This window comes from Trachinotus anak, unplaced genomic scaffold (assembly GCF_046630095.1).
Source record: "Trachinotus anak isolate AG129_WGS33_773 ecotype Australia unplaced genomic scaffold, CSIRO_AGI_Tana_v1 ptg000026l, whole genome shotgun sequence".
In the NCBI taxonomy this organism is placed as follows: Eukaryota; Metazoa; Chordata; class Actinopteri; order Carangiformes; family Carangidae; genus Trachinotus; species Trachinotus anak.
In genome coordinates, this window is record NW_027273877.1 from 8118750 (window position 1) to 8137808 (window position 19059).

General features: G+C 39.1%; 1 protein-coding gene and 1 pseudogene across 4 annotated transcripts in view; one reads left to right on the forward strand and one right to left on the reverse strand.

Annotated features, from left to right (window-relative positions):
- Window positions 1–19059, forward strand: part of LOC139609510 (gamma-aminobutyric acid receptor subunit gamma-3-like) — an 87089-nt pseudogene that overhangs the window by 50471 nt on the left and 17559 nt on the right.
- The window catches only part of cfap221 (cilia and flagella associated protein 221), a 151129-nt gene that overhangs the window by 48286 nt on the left and 83784 nt on the right, over window positions 1–19059 (reverse strand). The gene's annotated exons all lie outside the window — the stretch shown is intronic.

A 19059-nucleotide genomic window follows, 5' to 3' on the forward strand; every position in this document is an offset into this window, starting at 1 on the left:
GAGGACCAGATGCACAGCTCCTGCTGCATCGGGATAGCTGAGATTCTGTTACAAACAGTTGAATAAATCCAATAAATGTGTGCTAAAAGGACAGGTGTGCTAAAATGTAAGTATCCCCTCTGAGCATCCGTTGTATTTGTCTTAACTGGAAAATTTCAGTTAGTTCTAAATAAGTTATGTTGTCTCATGCTGTGTGCAAATATTCAGCAGGACATGATGTGGCTTTTCAGACAGCCAGCCTCTACTTCTAAATTTATGGGGACAAAGAAAGGCTATATATAATATATAAATGGTTCTAATTACTGCCTTAAATCTAACTCCTAATTGTAGGAGAATGATTTGGGGTGTTGTAGAGGTTAATAACACTGTGATCATGAGCTTCTCAATTGAGCCATAGATATTCTTTATAGCACCAGGAGTTCAGTGGTTCATTACTCAAATCCTCAAAAGTACCAACAGGTTTAGAGCTGCACTAATCAATATTTTCATATTAATGAAGGACCTAATGAGTAATGAGTAATGTGATGGGGTAGCTCACAGTGAATTAGCTCTGCAGTCCGCCTCAGCTCTACGTAGCGTTTTGGCTACAGCTCAGCTCATTGTTTTGGTTTTCTGGTCCCACTCTCATCAACTTTGTTTCCAGCCGCAGCAGGCAGTGAAATGAAAAAGCTCTGATAAACCTGCTGTGTGCTCTCTGACCAGTACCAAATGGTCTAAAGACAAACATTATATGTCAATGTTGTGCTTTTCAATAAAAAATTCCAAAGTCTTTAATTTATAAAGGTATTTTTTACCTCAAAAAAGAAATTCTATGAATATTTTTGTTGATTTTGTGACAACAAACAATCATAATTTATGTTCAGCCTATTGGGTTTGGTGATGGCGTAGATGTGCTTATTATTTACATTAATTGTTGCTCAATGATGTGACAAAGATGTATAACAATGAATATGTATTCTATTCATGACTGTAGTTTCAAGAAAAAAGGTGTGAAACTTACATCTATGGTAGCAAACCTTTGTGACCAAACAAAATCTATTCTGCCAGCAGTTTTCTTTTGTTACAACCGAGTACACCCAACACAGCTGTGTGAGGATGCTGACAGGGAAGTGACTTCTGAAAACCACGACATGATGGCTCCTTGAAAGAAACAACTTCTAGATACAACTGAAAAAGAAAATATCCTCTTCACAGCCACAAACTTCCCCCAAAATGTTCAGGATTTAATAGCTAATTTCACTTCTGCTAATGCGTGTCTCGGTGATGAATCTGAAAATTATTGTTTCATTAAAAGGATATTAAATCTCGAGGAGGCGCATGTTTGGAGGCGTATTTGCCTTGACTGACACATCTCTCACGCTCACACGTCTGCTGTGCTCGTCCCTGATTGCTCTCCTCACCTAAGCTCCCCACCCTCGCCTAGATTTGGACATCCAGGACACTGACAAGGATGGAAGTGAGCATCTGCATGCAAATTGAAACTGTATATCATCTGCACTTTGTTCACTGAGAAACAACGTGAGCGAGGCAGCCCTCTCCCTGCCTTGATCGAGGCTCTGCTTTTGTTATCGAAGTCCGTCGTTTAATGAGAAATTGTACCGGAGACAAAGACACAACAACTGAAAGAAAAAGCCCATTTTTATGATGGTCTCATCCTGACAGCCACTTTCGCATCCAGTCAAAATTAATTTTAGGATGATGAGTTGAAGTAGCACTCAGAGAATATATACTGCCTCAGATTCAGGTTTATATTCTGCATGTAAAACTAATCCCTTGTGTTTTTGTGATCACTGTTGCTTCTCCAAAACATCTGTTGTATTGACTTGTCCAGTGATCATGGCTAAATGCTCCTGTTATTCGAAGCTTACTTGCCTTTGGGCCCTGACCTATAACTTAATACCATCATCCCAAAGAAAACATGTCCGACGCTGATAATTAAACACTGTCATTTTGAGGGATTTCACACATCAACCAGGCAACCGAGTGTGATTCTGGACCATCTGGTCCAGAGCCTTCACTTCATATACAGAAGTGCAAAGAAGCGCGTTATGTGATATAAGCAATGTTGAAAACCGTGCATTCACACCATGTGCTTCATGGACCGAGAAATGAAGGATCCAAAGCATTTTTAGAGCCTTGAATGTCATTGTCTAAGTATTTCTGTCTCTGTGTGTCTCTGTTCCTCTCCAGGATGACCATCAATGCAGAATGCCAGCTGCAACTACATAATTTCCCAATGGACGAACACTCCTGTCCTCTCGTCTTCTCCAGCTGTGAATATTGGCAATGAACACACACACACACACACACACTTATGCACACACAGACAAATATGCCCATGTTCATGAATAGCGATGCCTATACATGTAACACCTGTCAAAGTAAAAACTTCTAAAGCAAAGGCAGAAATAAAAAAAATACAGAAGAGAGTTTTAAGATGACATTTAAAGTTACAAGGAATCCCAGCAGGGAGCAGATAAAGTCATGAAAATTGCTGAGGTGGTTTGAGTGGGTGGAAATGAAAACACGATTTCATGCCCAAACAACAAGTACAAACTCTTAACTGTTCCACCTGAGCAGCGTGAACACCTCAGCTGGTAACCCACCTGGGGGATGCAGACATTTCAGAAGCTATTGAGAGGACCATAGATGGTGGTTTCCCCAGATTCAGCGGGAATCATTGATTGGGGATAACCTGCATATATAGGAGGATATTCGCTAAGCCTGTCACAAATAATATATAAGCAGAGTATTTTCATGTGTTTTCTGACTCTGAGCATGAATTATTCGTGAAGAGAAGACACCTTTGCTGCTACAAGTATGTATTCATCCTGCAAGAGGGAAGTTTTATGTGAGGAAACATTAGTTAAACAGCTGCTCAACAAAAAGACCAGATTTTTTGAGAAAACCTGTAAACATTATTGACTGCTGCAGTCGTATTGCACTGGACGGGAGCTGCTGCAAGACATTAAAAATCAGGAAATATAGGCAGGTAAAGTCGTGTGAAAAATACCATTGCTGCTCTTGTGCTGTGGTGCTGAACTGAGAGCTCTGCGAAAGCATTGTGTCTTTTAATTTGGATTTCTCTCTCTCTCGCTGCAGTCTGCTCCACAGTCTCTCAACCTCTGTAAGTGTCTGATAAAACAGTGCCGCAGATTTACACCTGCTTTTCTCAGGCGTTAAATTTTAGACGCAATTTTGTCCGCGGTGGTGAATCAGGATCTGCAGCTATTTCCCATATTTTATTCCTCTAGACAGGAGCGCCCTAACATACATATTGTATGAGACCAAAATGTTTCCAGAGGTGCTTCTTATCTTTCATTTTATCAGAGCAAAACTTTGCTGTGGCCCTTTAGATTAGAAGGACAAACACACCCTGTCTGTATAGGTTTAGGAAACAGACATTTTATTTTGAAATTATTGTTTTTTTAGACTGAAGTGTATGTTGATTATATTTTCATACTGGCATGAATTTACATGAATTTAGTTCTCAACAGAAGATCAACAGAAGCTCATCTTGTCATATATTGTTGAACTTATGGTTCTACTCTTAGATTTAGTTCAATGTAAAGATTTATTGTGAGGTTATTTGTAAAACAGATACAAATAACTGTAAGTAATCAGCACCTGATTTTTTTCTAGGTGTTTTTTCTCCACATCTCCTATAGATGGAGAGGAGTGCAGATAGTAGATGTGCCATGCAACGGCTCATTGGACTGAGATGAGCGATTAGCAGCATAAGTTGAGCCACTACTGTCTGTAATGATAATGCAGAGAATGAAGCTCTCAAATATAGATAGCTATAGGTGTATGGGAGGGAAGCATTAAAAGGCAGTGGGTAAGAAACAAATGCAAATAGTTACAGGCTGCCGTCACTGAAATGCATGTATGTTATCCTAACGCATGCAGTGGAAAGACCTTCATTATGAGTAAATGCAAAGTGGGGCTCAGTACAGTTAATGGACAAAAAGCTCAGAACTGCTCCTCCTCACTGTACCTGGCTTTGCTCAGGGTGATCCCACTATCTACTTATTTTATAGCCACACAAATGGTTTATTCATCACCCTTTAGCTTATTAAATTAATGTTCATATGAATTGTTCTTGTGCTTTCCTAATTTCACTCACTTTCTCAATCAATGCCCTAACCTGGCAACATTGTCCTGCAGACACTAACTGTAAAAAAATGTATTAAATTAATTTAATTAAAAAAATTACAGAAGCAACAATCTAATCAAACTATTTAAGCCCTAATGAGGTACAAAAAATGCAATGACCCAATTCTGTTAATTCTGTTAACAATTTTTTATTGAATATAGGATTTTTCTTTCTTTTTTTTTACCTCTGGACAGAGCAAAGCTAGCTGTTTCCCCCTGTTTCCAGTCTTTATGCTAAGCTAGGCTAACCTGCTGTCGTCTCATATTTACTGGATAGACACCCAAAATCTTGACCTACTCCTTTAGTTCGACCAAACAAATATGAAGAAAATGGCTGTTGTTCAATTAAGGGGTGCCTTATTATCTTACCCACCGCATGATACAAACTAAAATCACATTATATTATACATGATGGGTGATTCTATTGGACCAGACATCTTCCGCTGCTAGACATGATTTAATTTTGGTAATAATCATTACCCGATGCGACTGCGGATGTCAGTATTTGTCACTGGTCATTATGAAAGCTCCCCTCAATTGACTATTTTCCAGCTTATATACAATTTGCTCACAGTGTGATGAGACCGGATGTTACAGTACTGTAGGTAGTGAAAGAGCTATTGACCACAAATGGGCTTCCATTATGTCCCTGCTCTCAATGAAAGGATTTGCAGTAATGACCCCCCCCCCCCCCCCCCCCAGTCTCAGTGCATGACCATGAGGATGGACATTTTTTACGTCTGTGGCTGAAATGGATGTGCCACTAGTGTCTTCAACAGCGCTGAATTAAAGCCACAAAGTTTTCTATTTTCTATTTTCTGATGCTAACTTTGTGAGGCACCTTTCATCGCAAATGAGAATGCATCTTGTTAGGCTCCAAGAAAATCTCCATAGAGGAGTGACTATGGAGGTGTGGATTTTTTGGCATTCCTAAGAGTGCTTTCTAAGCACAAATTTTCTTTACAAAGACGGCAAGAGTTGCTTCTCAGGCTTGTTGTTGTGTTTCCTCTTTGGCACTCTACGATTGACAAATGGTTCATCCAATCACCTGCCAAGTATTTTTTTTATGCCTCTGTGTCAGCAACAGCCAGAGCTGGAGGTACTATGTTTTCAGGCTGCCTGTCTGTTCGTCGACATTCACTTGGACTCAAGGATGAACTGATTAGATTTTGCTGGTCAGAGATCAAAGGTCTAGGTCACTGTGACACATTTCTGATGATAACTTGTGAATTCAAACACTAATTATGACGCCATTTAACACAAATGTCTAATATGAAGTGATGACATTTTATATCCAAATGGTCAAAGGTCAACTTCACTGTGACATCATAAAGGTCTGCAAAAAAAAACTTCTGGACATTATTCAGTGCTGTAACTCAGGAAGGGGAGGCTGTGGCCATATTCCCTGCAACTTGATTGGTTGGTGGGGACATACACGACGTATACCACAAGGCAGTAACTGTAGTTTTCTTGTAAGTGCCTGGCCTTTTCCACTTTCCAACAAAGCCTTCCCAGATGGCTCTGAGTAACAAACCATCTGGCACGTCAGGTTACAACACTGCTATCTCCCTGACATGTTCATAGCTAATCAGTTTTACTCAAACATATTTTGATAACAATCACTGCATAATTTCACGCTGCATGTTTTAGATTTGAATCCCTCCATTCAAAACTCATACAACTGGGCTTTACTCAGGACTTTCTGATCAAGTGAAAGATTTCTCAATAATCATTGGACAACGGATATTAGATCAGGGGATATTACTAAAAGCAAGTCAAAGTTTGAGAGGTTTAATTACCTCTCAGAGTGGAAAAGAGTCATCTTGATGAAAAAAAACAAATACTTTCATATCATCTGGTCTTTGTCTGTTTTGAAATGTTTGCAGATTTTCACTTTGTGTATATGTATATTGTCGTATCGGATACGACAGCACAGACATCCACACCTGCATGTGTAAATCAACCCTTTTGGGAAATGTAAAGCTACCTTCCAGATTTCCAGACAACTCCAATAAGCCTCCTCATGCATCCATTTAGAAGTTCGAAAGAGACCATTTTACGACAAAACATAGAACAGAAAGAGAAAAGCACATAAACTAAGTGAGCAGCAAGTGTTTGGACTCAGATCATCTCTGTCTGCTCTGCATAAACATGTTGCCACCCTGCAAATTACACATTTTATGGCAGATGGTTTGTAAGATGAAGGTCTGCTATAGAGGAGGAGAGAGAGGCAGACCAGAGGTGACTTATAGTGTCTCTCAGTCACTGTACACCAGGATGACATCTAATAATGAAGAGAATGTTTGGCCCTCACTTTTCTCCAGTGTCCAAACACATAATCCTTTCTTACCGCTCAAGCCTCGTGGCTGTTAATGTATTATGATATTGTAGAAGCCTAATGCACAAGGCTTTTGAAATGTTGTGTCTCTTCATCATGAAGCAAATTAGAAGACTCCCCATTATGGCTTTAATCGCTTTCATTTATTGAGATAGAACATTATAAACATGATGAATGCGTTGACGCTAAGATTTCTTATCAGTTCTGATTATTTTTTGATAGCAGATATATTCCTGACAGGCATATGCAAGCAATCTGACATACTGCAAACATGTTTTGAATTCATGGCTTTGCTCTACTGACACTGGAGCTTTTACAAATAAATGTACACTGTTCACTGTGTAATATGTCGGAGAAAAACATTTCAGACTGCTGGAGAGCTCAGTATAAAAGCCATGGACAGCTTTAAATATGATTACAAGCACTTTGGACCCCTGTCTACTTCACATGCATAGCTGAAGGACACCCTCTGTGGCGCTTTATTGCTATATAGATTTTACTTTGTTTCTGCACATACTATTAAAATGCTGGCTAGGACTGAGGGCCAGCAAGTACTTAGCTGTGTGCATGACGTTTTCTGTACATTTTCTTTTTGCTTCGAGGCAATCAGCTGACAGCCACAGGATGAAATGGAAGAAACAAGTCCTAAGAACTGTAATGTTATAAAATCTAAGGCTGTACTCGGGCACAGCGGTGCTTTGAGCTAAATGCCAACACCACACACGAACTGCAACTGAGGCTGATGGGAATGTCATTAGTTTTGCAGATATAACCAAAGTACTGGACACCTACATAAACTGACCTGATGATGAAGCTGGAGAAAAAGTGAGGAGATCACCACATTTGTGACGGTTCTTTCTGAGGGAACCATGAGTGCCTGTACCAAATGCCACTGAGTCAAAACAAACATTCAATGAGTCATTATCTGTGGGCCATGAATACAAAATTGTGTGCCAATCCATCAAAGCAGATGTTAAGATAGCTCTCGGTATAAGTTAATATATTTGTGGAAAATTTAATGGCAGTTTATCTAATAGTTGTTGAGATATTTTAGTAATAGGTCCATGGTGGTAGAGAAAAAGTCAGTCAGATTCATCCACTGAGAATTATCAATGTCTGCACATAATTTGCTGTCAAGATATTTAATTCTAGACCAACCACTGTTCAATAGGCAGTTACTTAAAAAAATGAAATCTGTTGTCATAAAAATTTGTTCTTAACATGTGTATCTGCACAGTTAATGTTAACGTTACTCTCGACTGAAATGGTGGAGACCCCAACAGAATGAATCCTAAAGCCTTATGGTTGTTGGCATGTGGGCTAAAACATTCTCTTATTTGCTCAGTTAAACCAGTTGTAAAGTGATCACTCTCTGGTAAAAAAAAAACATAGAAATAACTACATCTCAGTGCAGTTCAAACAGGCGAGTCATACACTGAAAGATGTAATCAGCAGTTCTCATTCACTCCCACAGGCCCCAGAGGGGTTCTTGAATGGTCATCAGTCATCAAAAGTTGTCCCTCTGATTTTCTGTTTTTCACAAATATCTTGCTTCCATGTTGAAAAGTTCATCGAAAAATGGACTTTTCAAGTTTTGTTATAAAGAACAAGGAAAATAATACTGACTGCCTACAGTTTACACTCCCAAAGCAGCTGACACGGGAAATAAACTGTTCCTGACCTTTTGTACAAGTGAAAAGAATGGCTGCTCTGCAATAGATGGGGGAAAAGTGCATACAATCAGCTGTTTTGTCTCCTCTAACTTTATTATAAGTTATCTTTACCAAGCACACTGTGCTGTATGTTCAGACAAGTGGAAGAGCTATAATTCTAAACAGAAAGTCTTCCTACATCCACATGTAGGTAGATAATCATGGTTTCCACTTTGAAGGCAATACAGGGAGCTTCAGAGAGTTTGGAAAATCATGTTCATCTATTCAAATCATAATAACCCAGATGTGGTACACTCTACATTAGTGCCAGGCAGCGTGAAATTTGGGTAATTAACGAGTCTGAGTATCTGCGCTATGAGTGCACCGGACACTGTGTTACAGGATTACCTGTTGCTGTGAATTCTGAGAGTCTGGTCCTTTGCCATCAGTGCAAACAGGCCCATGAGGAGAGACAGCTAATGCTAGTTTGACCTCTTCCTTACAACAATGTGGGATAAACACTGTGTGTGTGTGTGTGTGTGTGTGTGTGTGTGAGAGAGAGAGAGCTGCCATTGACTCAGCAGGTGTTGAATTAACATGAATGAAAAGGAAACTCAGTCAGCCTTGGTTGTTGGCTTCTTTTTTCCAAAACCTAATAGTAAAATGGATCCTTCTCATTGTTGTTGTGTTGTTGCATTGTAAAGGAATGTTTTAATAAGCTAATGCTACAGATAGCCTAGCTTGCTGCTTTCCATTTTTCAAATAGATTACAAACTTAAAGGAACATTTTTAATCGGCCAAAAGACAGTTAGCCTAGTTTGATTGTTTCCATTCTTCAAGTGAACTACAAACTTAACAGCACAGCGTGTCCTCCTAAATCTCATTGTGTTGTTGTGTTGTACAGGAACATTTTAATAAGCTGATGGTACAGATAGCCTTGCTCGCTCATTTCCATTTTTCAAATAGAGTACAAACTTATAGGGACATTTTAATAAGCTAAGGGACAGTTAGTCTAGCTTACTAGTTTCCATTTTTCAAGTGGAAAACAAACTTAAGAGCACAAGGTGTCCTCCTAATTACTGAATGTAATGTAAAGGAACGTTGTAAATAGCTAATGGTACATAACCTCTAGTGGCTTGTTGAAAATGGGGGAATAACTATAAGCGTTCATTGCATGAAAAATGTGCCCAATAGCTGCAGTATTATTGTAGTCTATATTTCCTTATAAAGAGCAAGACAAATTCATATTTCAATTTGACTTTAAAAAAACCTTTTCACTGGCGGATATCCTCAACTGGACTTGTTTACAGTAATATGGCAGAATTGGACAACCCTTGTCTTCTTTGCTTGGAGGCCAGACAGGCAGAATATTGCAGCCAAGGCCACAGCAGATTGTAATTTATAACACTGGGTAAGAACAGGTTACTTCAGGGGGCCTTTAAAGGCATGAAATATGACAAACACTTTCTAGCCATGAAGATGCACTGGTAACACAATGGTAATACTGTTTGCAGTAAAGATAATTGTACAAACACACCAAGGGAAATATGATAGCAATATAATGCTCGCCATCTATATTAGACTTTGAAAAAAAAAAAAAAACACCTCTCTTGCATCATGGTGATTGCTCCTCTTGGTTATAGATGGCTATCCTCTAAATGAGACCATTTGCATAATTTGTCTGGTTTCCACTACAGGGCACAACTCGGCTTGCCACCTGCTCATTATTGCTGTCACTCTTTTTTCTATGCAAAATTGCTTCAACTTGTCAAATGAGCTCAGCTTCATTTTTGCGTAGAGACACTGTACTTAGAGTAATAGCTTCCATAGAGATTCAACTTCTTCCATGTTTTTTTTTACTTGTGTTTAACTGCTAGACATGTCCAGGGTCAGTGCACTATAAAGTGGTTCCACCTTTAAAGCACTTCAAGCAGGTCATTCCACTTGTAAGCACTACTGGGCTCCTCCATGGAAAAGTACTTTCACATGTCACTTAAGTGTAACACTAGGCTTGTCACAGAAGTATGGCAAATGCATAACCTATAATCTTAAACTACGAAAACTACCAATTTATAAAAAGAAAAAAAAGTCAAGTCATTTCATTTTTCTTTAAGTAGCTCTGCTATCCACCCCAAGATCATGAAATCATGCAGTGAAGCAGATATGCACACTTTTTTATCATTAAAATATGAATTGATTAAAGAGCATCCCTGACACCAATTGACTTGTACTTAAATTATTCCCCTGAAATTAAGATAAACACTGCACTGAATTGCATGTTAAAGCAGATATTCTTTCTCACTATGGGTGCACTACAGCAGATTCCAAGCAAACAAGTTAACAGTAATTGCTCACTTGGTCTGCAGTCCACTGGATTGCCTATGAAAACTTGCTGTATAAATTTGTATAAATCATGCATAAATCAGGTATAAATCATGCATACAATAAAAACTGCATTGCTGCATTTATCTTTCCTGTATTCTCTGGCTTCAACTTTTAACTCCTCCCTTTTTCTTTTGCTTTCCCTCTTTCTTTCACACACCTAACTCACCCTTTGTGTGGTTTCCAGACGGCTACCCGCGGGACGAGATTGTGTACAAGTGGAGGCGAAACTCTGTGGAGACTTCCGACCAGAAATACTGGAGGCTTTACCAGTTTGATTTCATGGGGCTCAGAAACACCACAGATGTGCTCACAACGACAGCAGGTAAGGAAGGCAGCGACAAAAGGTTGAGAAAAGGTCAAGAACGCTGCCACTTGAGACACAAAAAAACATGCTGAATGGTTGCATTTCACAGCAGTTTGGATAATAAAGATATAAAACATTATTGATCCCTGCAAGGAAACTTTTTTTTTTTTTTTTCATTCTACGCTTCCCTACAGGGAGGTCATGGGTTGGCTTTGGCTGCAGACTAGCAGTCGGAGCTGGCAGGAGTTCAGAGTCTTGCGCAAGATTTGTTCAGCTTTTCGAGCTGCTTGACTACCTTGGTGCCCCGAGCTTCACACAGGTTAACATTAGCACCATGCCCATAAATGTAATCACATAACTACAAGCTCAAAGCTCATAAGTATTCCCCTCGGGTGTAAGGGCAAATAGGTTTTTCCACTGACATTAATCACCAAGATTAAAGATTAAAAAGGAAGTTTAATTATTCAATCCTTTTCCTTCTCTCTTCCTATGCTTTCACTGCCGTTATTAGGCTTTGTGTTCTTTGATGATTTAATTTAAGTTTGTTGTTTGGGACGCTGTAGCACCTGGAGGAATACTGTTGCTCCAACAGGTGCTAGTAATTATACCTGGAACTGACACAGGGTGGACAAGTTACGAATACATTTTTAATGCTTTCACGTGATCCTGCTGATAAAAACAGATTCTAATGACCCTGTAAGTGAAACATTATGAATGAGGGAGAAAGAGCGTGATGTAGTGGCTGTTAACCCCTCTTGACCTTGTTTATGAGTTGCATATATTCCTTCTGGATTGTGCCATACGGTCTTTTGTCTTTGGAGAGACATGCTTGGATCTGCATAATGTGTCCTGATTCAGCTTTCTAAGAGCTGAACCTCCGTTCATGAATATTCGAGGAACAAGAGCACTTGGCATGATTAGGAGAAGGATACCAGGGAGTGGCATCAAATTATTAAGGAGCTCAGTGGAAAGTGCAGCTTCTTTTTGTTTTGTAAAATGTCCCACTACATGGCACAGCTAAATCAAATGTCTAATATATCCCCTTCTTTAACTGAAGACATTAACAAATTCAGGAAACAACATTTCTTTTGTTTGTGTGTGGTGATCAGGCATCCAGTTTATATCTAATGAGAAACCAGCGTTGTATATTTGTGTTTCTGATCACAAAAAATAAGGTGACTGATGAGCGCTGTCATCCCGAGACACACTGACGGCCTTATAAATTATATGTTTTCCTGGACTCCCGCTGTATCGTCAAAACACAGCCAAACTAATTTTCTGCTGAGATGCTCAAAAGCAACGGCAAACCTACACATCTACCTCATGCTGTTCAAGAAAATTAGCAGTTTTCTCATTTATTACCTCGTTTCTTTTTCCTGTTTCACTTGCCGGAGCTCTATCTCCAAGCTTGATGATTAGATCCCCAGCTAAAAATACCGTATCATTAATTTATGTCATGACAAACTTCGAAAGTACTGCATTCCTCTTCCTTTCTCACTCCCTCTCTCATTTCCCTCTCCATCCTTTATCCTTCATCCCTAATAAACACTTGAGGTATAGGGCTGTTTTAATGAGGACAGTGGACAGATCCCCGGCCACAGCGCCACTGGGGACCCCCTCCACAAATCCGCCATCGTTATCAATTCAGCAGTGTCCTCTTCAAAAGGCCCTAATGTGGAATCCCAAACACTTCAGTGCTTTGTTCTACGATCTCATGGCAAATTCCCCAAAAGCTTCCATTATACCCTTTTCTGTGGTTACATTGCAGAAATGCTGATGTTCTCCCTTTTCTATCTTTTCATGACCACCCTGGAAATATTTCAAATGCCTTTTTGCAAAGAATCTGTCGTGAAAGTGCTGACAATCCCATGCCTTGTCCTCTGATTGTATCGTGGATTACAGTACTGATATCCCATGTGATGTTCTCTCTCTATTTTAAGCCTGAGTCCCTCCATACTTTGTTAACTGTGCTCACTAACCTGCAGCTGACCACAGATTGCATTAACATTTCAGCTGGCAATCATGAAACTATAAAAGAAGTATGTGGAAGAGACATGAACAGGCATGCAGCCATTAAAAAGGAAAAGTATGGAATTACCATTCACTTAGCCCCTCCCCTGAACTGGGAGTCTCCAATCGGCATGGCAGCGTCTTTTTTTAGTCTTTTTCAAATCAATAATACAAGAGCAAAAGTGCAGGGAATGGATTAAACTGTGTGTTTATCTGATCTAATATAAGCTGCAATATGGAGGCACCATAGCTAATTATTGCATACAACAGCGTTACCTCCAAAGCCAAGGAGCACATCATTAGCTTACTACCAAACATGAGGTTGTGGTATAACTGGTTACATGAAAAAAAAAAGTGACACACTCATTTTGAGGGTGTAACTTAGGGTGGCAGGGGTTAAATTCACATTTACTGAAGTCAGAGCATGGCGATCAGGTGGTTTCATTACAGCACTCTTTAAGGCCAAAATGTAAAAGTTGCCAGCAAAGTTTCTTTTGTTGGTGCCAGGATTGAACAACCGACATGTCAGGATAAACCTGGGTAGGGAAAGTGAAAAAACAGCACTTTCTTTCTCTCTCGTTTCCCACTCTGTGGTGCCCTTGAGCAAGACTTTGAATCCCCCAACTGCTCCGATGGCGCTGATCAGCAAGCCAACAGAACAGACTGGGGTTCGTACCGGGCAGCCTCCAAGTGTGAGTGTGGAAAACTCACACAGAATTCTAAAAGTTATAAAATGGAAAATAAAAAAATCAATTGTCTTGACCTCATTAATGAATTTTTTTACTTGCAGCTTCCAAACAGAAAGAAGCCCTGACTGTACAGCATGACAGTGAGTGTGGTATAGAGTATAGAGTATAGAGTATAGAGCAGGAAAATCGAACTAATAAATATTCTGCAGGAGTGTGTAAACACTGGGGTTGTTACTGTCCTAACAGACCAGTTAGAACATAGTCATCACCATGCCGCAGCTATAGATTTGAGATTGTAAATTTCTGCATCCTCCATTCAGTCACTAATATAACTTATACAGTATAACCCTGCAACACTTGCAAGAATAACTGTAAAAATGAAGCTCATCTTGCCTGCATTAAACTGTCAAATTAAACATTCTGTCAGCACTTCCTGGCCTGCCTCTGCACAGTCTTGTACTGAGAAGGAAGAAGTGGAAAATAATTCAGGCACCAATGAATTGTTCTTTTATTTACCCCTGTTGGTAGATACATTTTTTTATTATTCTAACTAGCATTATGTTCCAATTCGAACAAGCTTTGGATCGCTTTAGAGGAAGACACGCTTCATCTTCGACATAAATAGGTGCATAAAATAAACCGAGACAGTTTTATTTTGGTGAAATAGCAAAATACATTGATTTTTATTATCATTATTATTATGCCTGCTGTGTTATGATTAAGGTTTTATTGGTTGTTACAATGCAGTGGAGAAATAAACCAGATCATTTGCAGCAGTCTTTGTGATATAAAGTAGCCTAATTCTGTTTAATACAAGGTCTGATTACACACATCCGTCTTAAATGGGCTACAGGTATAAAATTCCCTTTGTGGTCTCTCTTACTTTCTCTGCACTGGCAACCATGGGTTTTACAGAACTGACAATCAGGGTAGTGTCTTTGATTAAATGCACTAGACATCTTATCTTCTTTTTCCACTCGCAATCACTGCAGTTTTATTCCAACATTTGCTTTAACAGAGTCAGTTCTTGAGATGGAAGTACTGCTGTTTCGCAAGTTTTATCACTGGACAGCAAAAAAACATGAAAAATACACGTAAAATGATGATAATTGTAGCGCAGAATTTGTGAAAACTCACTGGACGTTAGTAATATTTTATAATTATTCTAATAGTTCAATCATAATTATTTAATGTAATGTTACTTTAATTCAACTTTATTCAACTTCAGGTCAAGAAGTTGAGTGAAGATGAAATCTTAGTCTCGGCAGTGATACTTTACATGCACACTAATGTCTCTGTTAGGAGTCATATCTTGGTTTTATTCATGTTCTGAAAGGTTAAGAAACCTGGTTTTTCATATCCCTGGATGATAATAACACTACCCAGGTAAATGTTCATCTGCGTCTTTGACTCATGACATTTCATTTCTGTACTGATACTGCTACTGACTTTCACTCCTGACTGCTACATTATAACCCAATATTGATTGGAATTCTAATTTCATTTTCTCAGACATTATACAATTTATAGTGGACACTTAGCTCCTTGTAGAATAGTCCTGCATTATATTAGTGAGACGGTTTAGAGAGTTCTGCAGTAAGATGACATAACCAGCCTCAGAGCTTTCCTTTAGGGTGTAGTTCCCTATAGTATTTAAGAGCGGATGTCAGTATTGATCTGTTGTGGCAAGATGGTCTGGACAGGATTTAGACAGACACTCTTCAACCACAGCCTGAACAAATAAGTGAAATATTTTTCACCAACAGCAGCACTGGAGAGATGTGGTTCACCTGCAAAATGTCTCTGAAAACCTGGTGTCATTCTAACTTTGACTTTTCACTGAAACTGCTGGCTGCTGTTTCTGCGGTCTGTGGCTCTGCAGGTCTCTCACTCACAGCGGTCAGTGTTTTAACACAGCACGTTTTACAGCTGTCATGCCCAGTGCAAACACCTGTCTGTGTTGCTAAGGCCTGCTAAAGATTAGTGCAAATCTACATCCTGCAGATCCACTTGGGAAGCTTCACCTTAAATTCAGTGTTTAAATGATCATCTGTTATTATATCTTTCGTTTTTACTGATTAGCTTACCTCCTATTGAAAACCCAGTGGCCTCACAGGTTATAAAAGTAAGCAGGTTATGCATATCCTTCTTTGCAGGATTTGTATGAGTGAGTGAACCACAGTGTCACAAAATAAGCACAAACCAACAGTTTCATTAGTCTATTTGCAAACTCTTCTCCGGGGACGTGGTGGCAAAGGGTGCCCTTCAAAAGCCAGAAATTGATTTGATCTGATCCGCGAGTTGTAATTTTTATATTATCAGCTTCATAAGTAAATGATTAGTTTTGCTGAAAGATGACTCTTTTTATTTGACACAATAATGGAGCCTCTAGGAGCAGCTCTAACAACTGTTATCAGAATCATTTCAATGGGCACAACTTTCTAGCACCTATTTTACAGTAGTTTAGTATTAGAAAGTAGATCGAACTTAGCTCGCTACACGATACATGAGTTCCTGTAAAGTACTGAAAGTAAAAAATAAGTAGAAAAACTATACAATAAACTGAAATTATATAGAGTCTAATGTATAAAAGGTTCAATAACACCTATATTTTAAAGAAAAAAGCACTGACTAAATTATACTATATATCAAGCAACCCTTAGCAGCAGTTAACACTGAAAGGAGCTCTAATATCAAATGCATTGTGACATGACTCTAGTTAAATTTTATTCAGTTGTGGCTTATTAAGAAAATACACACAATCATTCCTCAGTCTCAATTTACTGCATGTCTCTATTCCCAGCTCAAAGTTCCCAGCTTTAAGTAACAGATTTTTTTCAGTATATGTGGTGTTGTGATAGGAAAAGATTAATTATTTATTACCCCAGTATCGACTACAGATGCATGCATTTAGTTGTAATTCAGTTATTAACACATGCACAAGAACTGATGTATAAAGAGGGGAAAGGGGGCCCACTGAGACTGCATATGTACAAGCCCCCAGTTTTCAAGCTACACCCCTGTTCATCTCAGCATCAGGTGTTGAGTGTAGAATGAGGATTGGATTTGTTTTACATTCAACGGCTGCATTGGAGGTCATTGTGACAGAAAAGTAGAAAATGTTTCTGAAAAAAAAAAAAAAAATGAGGATGGAGATATATATATATATATATATATATCTCCATCCTCTTTGGTGCCAATACAACTGATGGTGCCCTAGGCAACCGCCTAGCTCACATCCGCCTCAAAATGACCCTGGACATCAGAAAAAAGCGAAAACCTGAGGGGACTGTTCAGATAATTGTTACATGTTCTGCACTGGTACACATTTCCAACTGTGAAAGCGATAAACACCCTCCTGCACCAGTGTCACCAAGACACTCTTTATTCATTGCACCAGGCGATTAAAGTAATTATTTCAATTCTGTGTCGAGTATGAGGTGAGATTCAGCTGCAAGCGGAGGACAAGAGGTCTACAGATGTTTTATTCAATTCGACATCCTTTTCATGGAAGTGCCTGAGTGACAGCGGATTATCATATGGCAGTCTACAGTAACATTTAAAGTAATACTGTTCTGATGCACGAAACTTTGTCAAGGTTACAGAACATTGACTTTTGTTCCCATAGTGTTGAGGCTTAGCATCCCTACTGCTGCCAGTTGATGCTTGTATTAAGTAACTCAAGGCAGAGATCATTTTTTTCCTTTGCTTTATGGCCTCCGTAAAGGTTTTCTCTGTGTTTCTCTCCCCTTCTCTCTTTCCTCACTATTTCTGTCCTTTTCCTCTCTGTCTGTCGGCCCTCTCATTTGATCCAGATTATCTTACTTTAAGCAGCTACAGACCTAATTCCAAACTATCATAGAAGGAACTGAACACTTTCTGATGTTTTGTTTGACCAGCAATAACAACTCTGACAAATTTCAGTAGAGTTTATTGGCTCTTTGCGGCACAGAAATGGTGTTAATTAAAGTTACTGAAGACTTTAGATCTTAGCACAGCTTTGGACACTTCTGATTATTAGGAAACTGGGCTGACATCAGTCTAAATTGGTTTCAGTGAAACAGAACAGAAAATGCCTGGTTTCCGGTTTTGTCTGTGGTGTTCCCCAGGGGTCAATCCTCAGCCCCTAGCTGTTTTTGCGAGCGGTTCACCTACATCCTGTTAGCCTCAAACATGATATACAAATTTGTCTTGTTATACAATCAACCGACTAATCTGCTGACTGTCACAGCTTTCTGATTAAGCATGGAGTATATATACTCCATATACTTATATTAAGTATATGGAGTAAAGTATGGAGAGTCTGCTGTTAAAGATCTCGCAGTAAAATTAAGCCTTGGTTTTGATGAACAAGTTAAGAGCACAGCATGATGTAGCTCCCAGCTGCACATCAGACCTTTTCAAATTAGTCATGAGCCAGTGTGCTGCTTCAGATCCCCAGGGATGATGTAGTTCAGGAGTGGGAAAAAGTGAAGTGTAACTTACAAAATAGCAGGGTCACCTTACAATAAAGAGAGACTTTAAGAGCAATTTCGCTGCTGGTAATGGGGCAATTTCTTAAAAAGTATGTCCCGAAAAGGTGCTCTGTTTTTTATTGGGGTCATATGAATGGAGAAAATTAAGCAAAAGGACACTGTATTCAGTATTATTCTAAAGAGGAAAAACAGTGTATTGTGCATGATTCCTTTCATGGCCTCTCCCTTACCACTGCTGTTACAGGTGCTTTCTACAAGGGCTTCCACTGGGAGTGTGTTTATAAAAGGCAAGCAGTGAATATATTTCAAGTTAGCATTGGCGAGCATTATATTCCTGGTTGCTAAGGCCTTTGTTCATTTACAGAAAGTTTTTGGAGAAAGGTTAGCACTGGGGTGATTTATTATTATATTCAATAAAGGATACGGAGCATTGCAAACTATGACTGAGAGCAGTAGCATTACACCAGCCCTGATCTGAATCCTTGTGTGGCTTTGTGCCAGAACAGATCCACTTGTAAAATTTACAACAGGAAGAATGTAGAAAATAAAACCTCACTGCATGGATGAGGACATTTTCTTTCAGCCCACTGGGCCAAAAAGTTCCTTGAATTTTGAACTTCTCCGAAAAATTCGGCACATCTCATTAATGAACTTTGGAACCTGTATTGTCTCACTTGTACTTTGGGGATAATAATGCTCTAAGTTTTGGAACTGAGGTTCCCATAATTTAGGGGCTCTGGGGGGATGTAAATATATAATGTTGCCATAGAGTCATTAGGCTGTTGTAGCTGTTGGCTATAACTTGCACTCTATCTTAGCTTATATTTGTTTACAGTTTGGCTAATTAGCACCATTAAATGATGCTGAATTAGCTATTACTAGTTCATGTTTGAAATGATCCCATGGAGTTGCAGATAACTATCATTACTTTAATACTGAAGAAAACATAAAAACGTGAGCATTCTCGGGCAAGTTCTGAGTTATTTGTGTTGGACATCAGAGATATTCTGAAAGTCTAAGTCACAGTGAATGTAAAAATATGTGCTCCCTT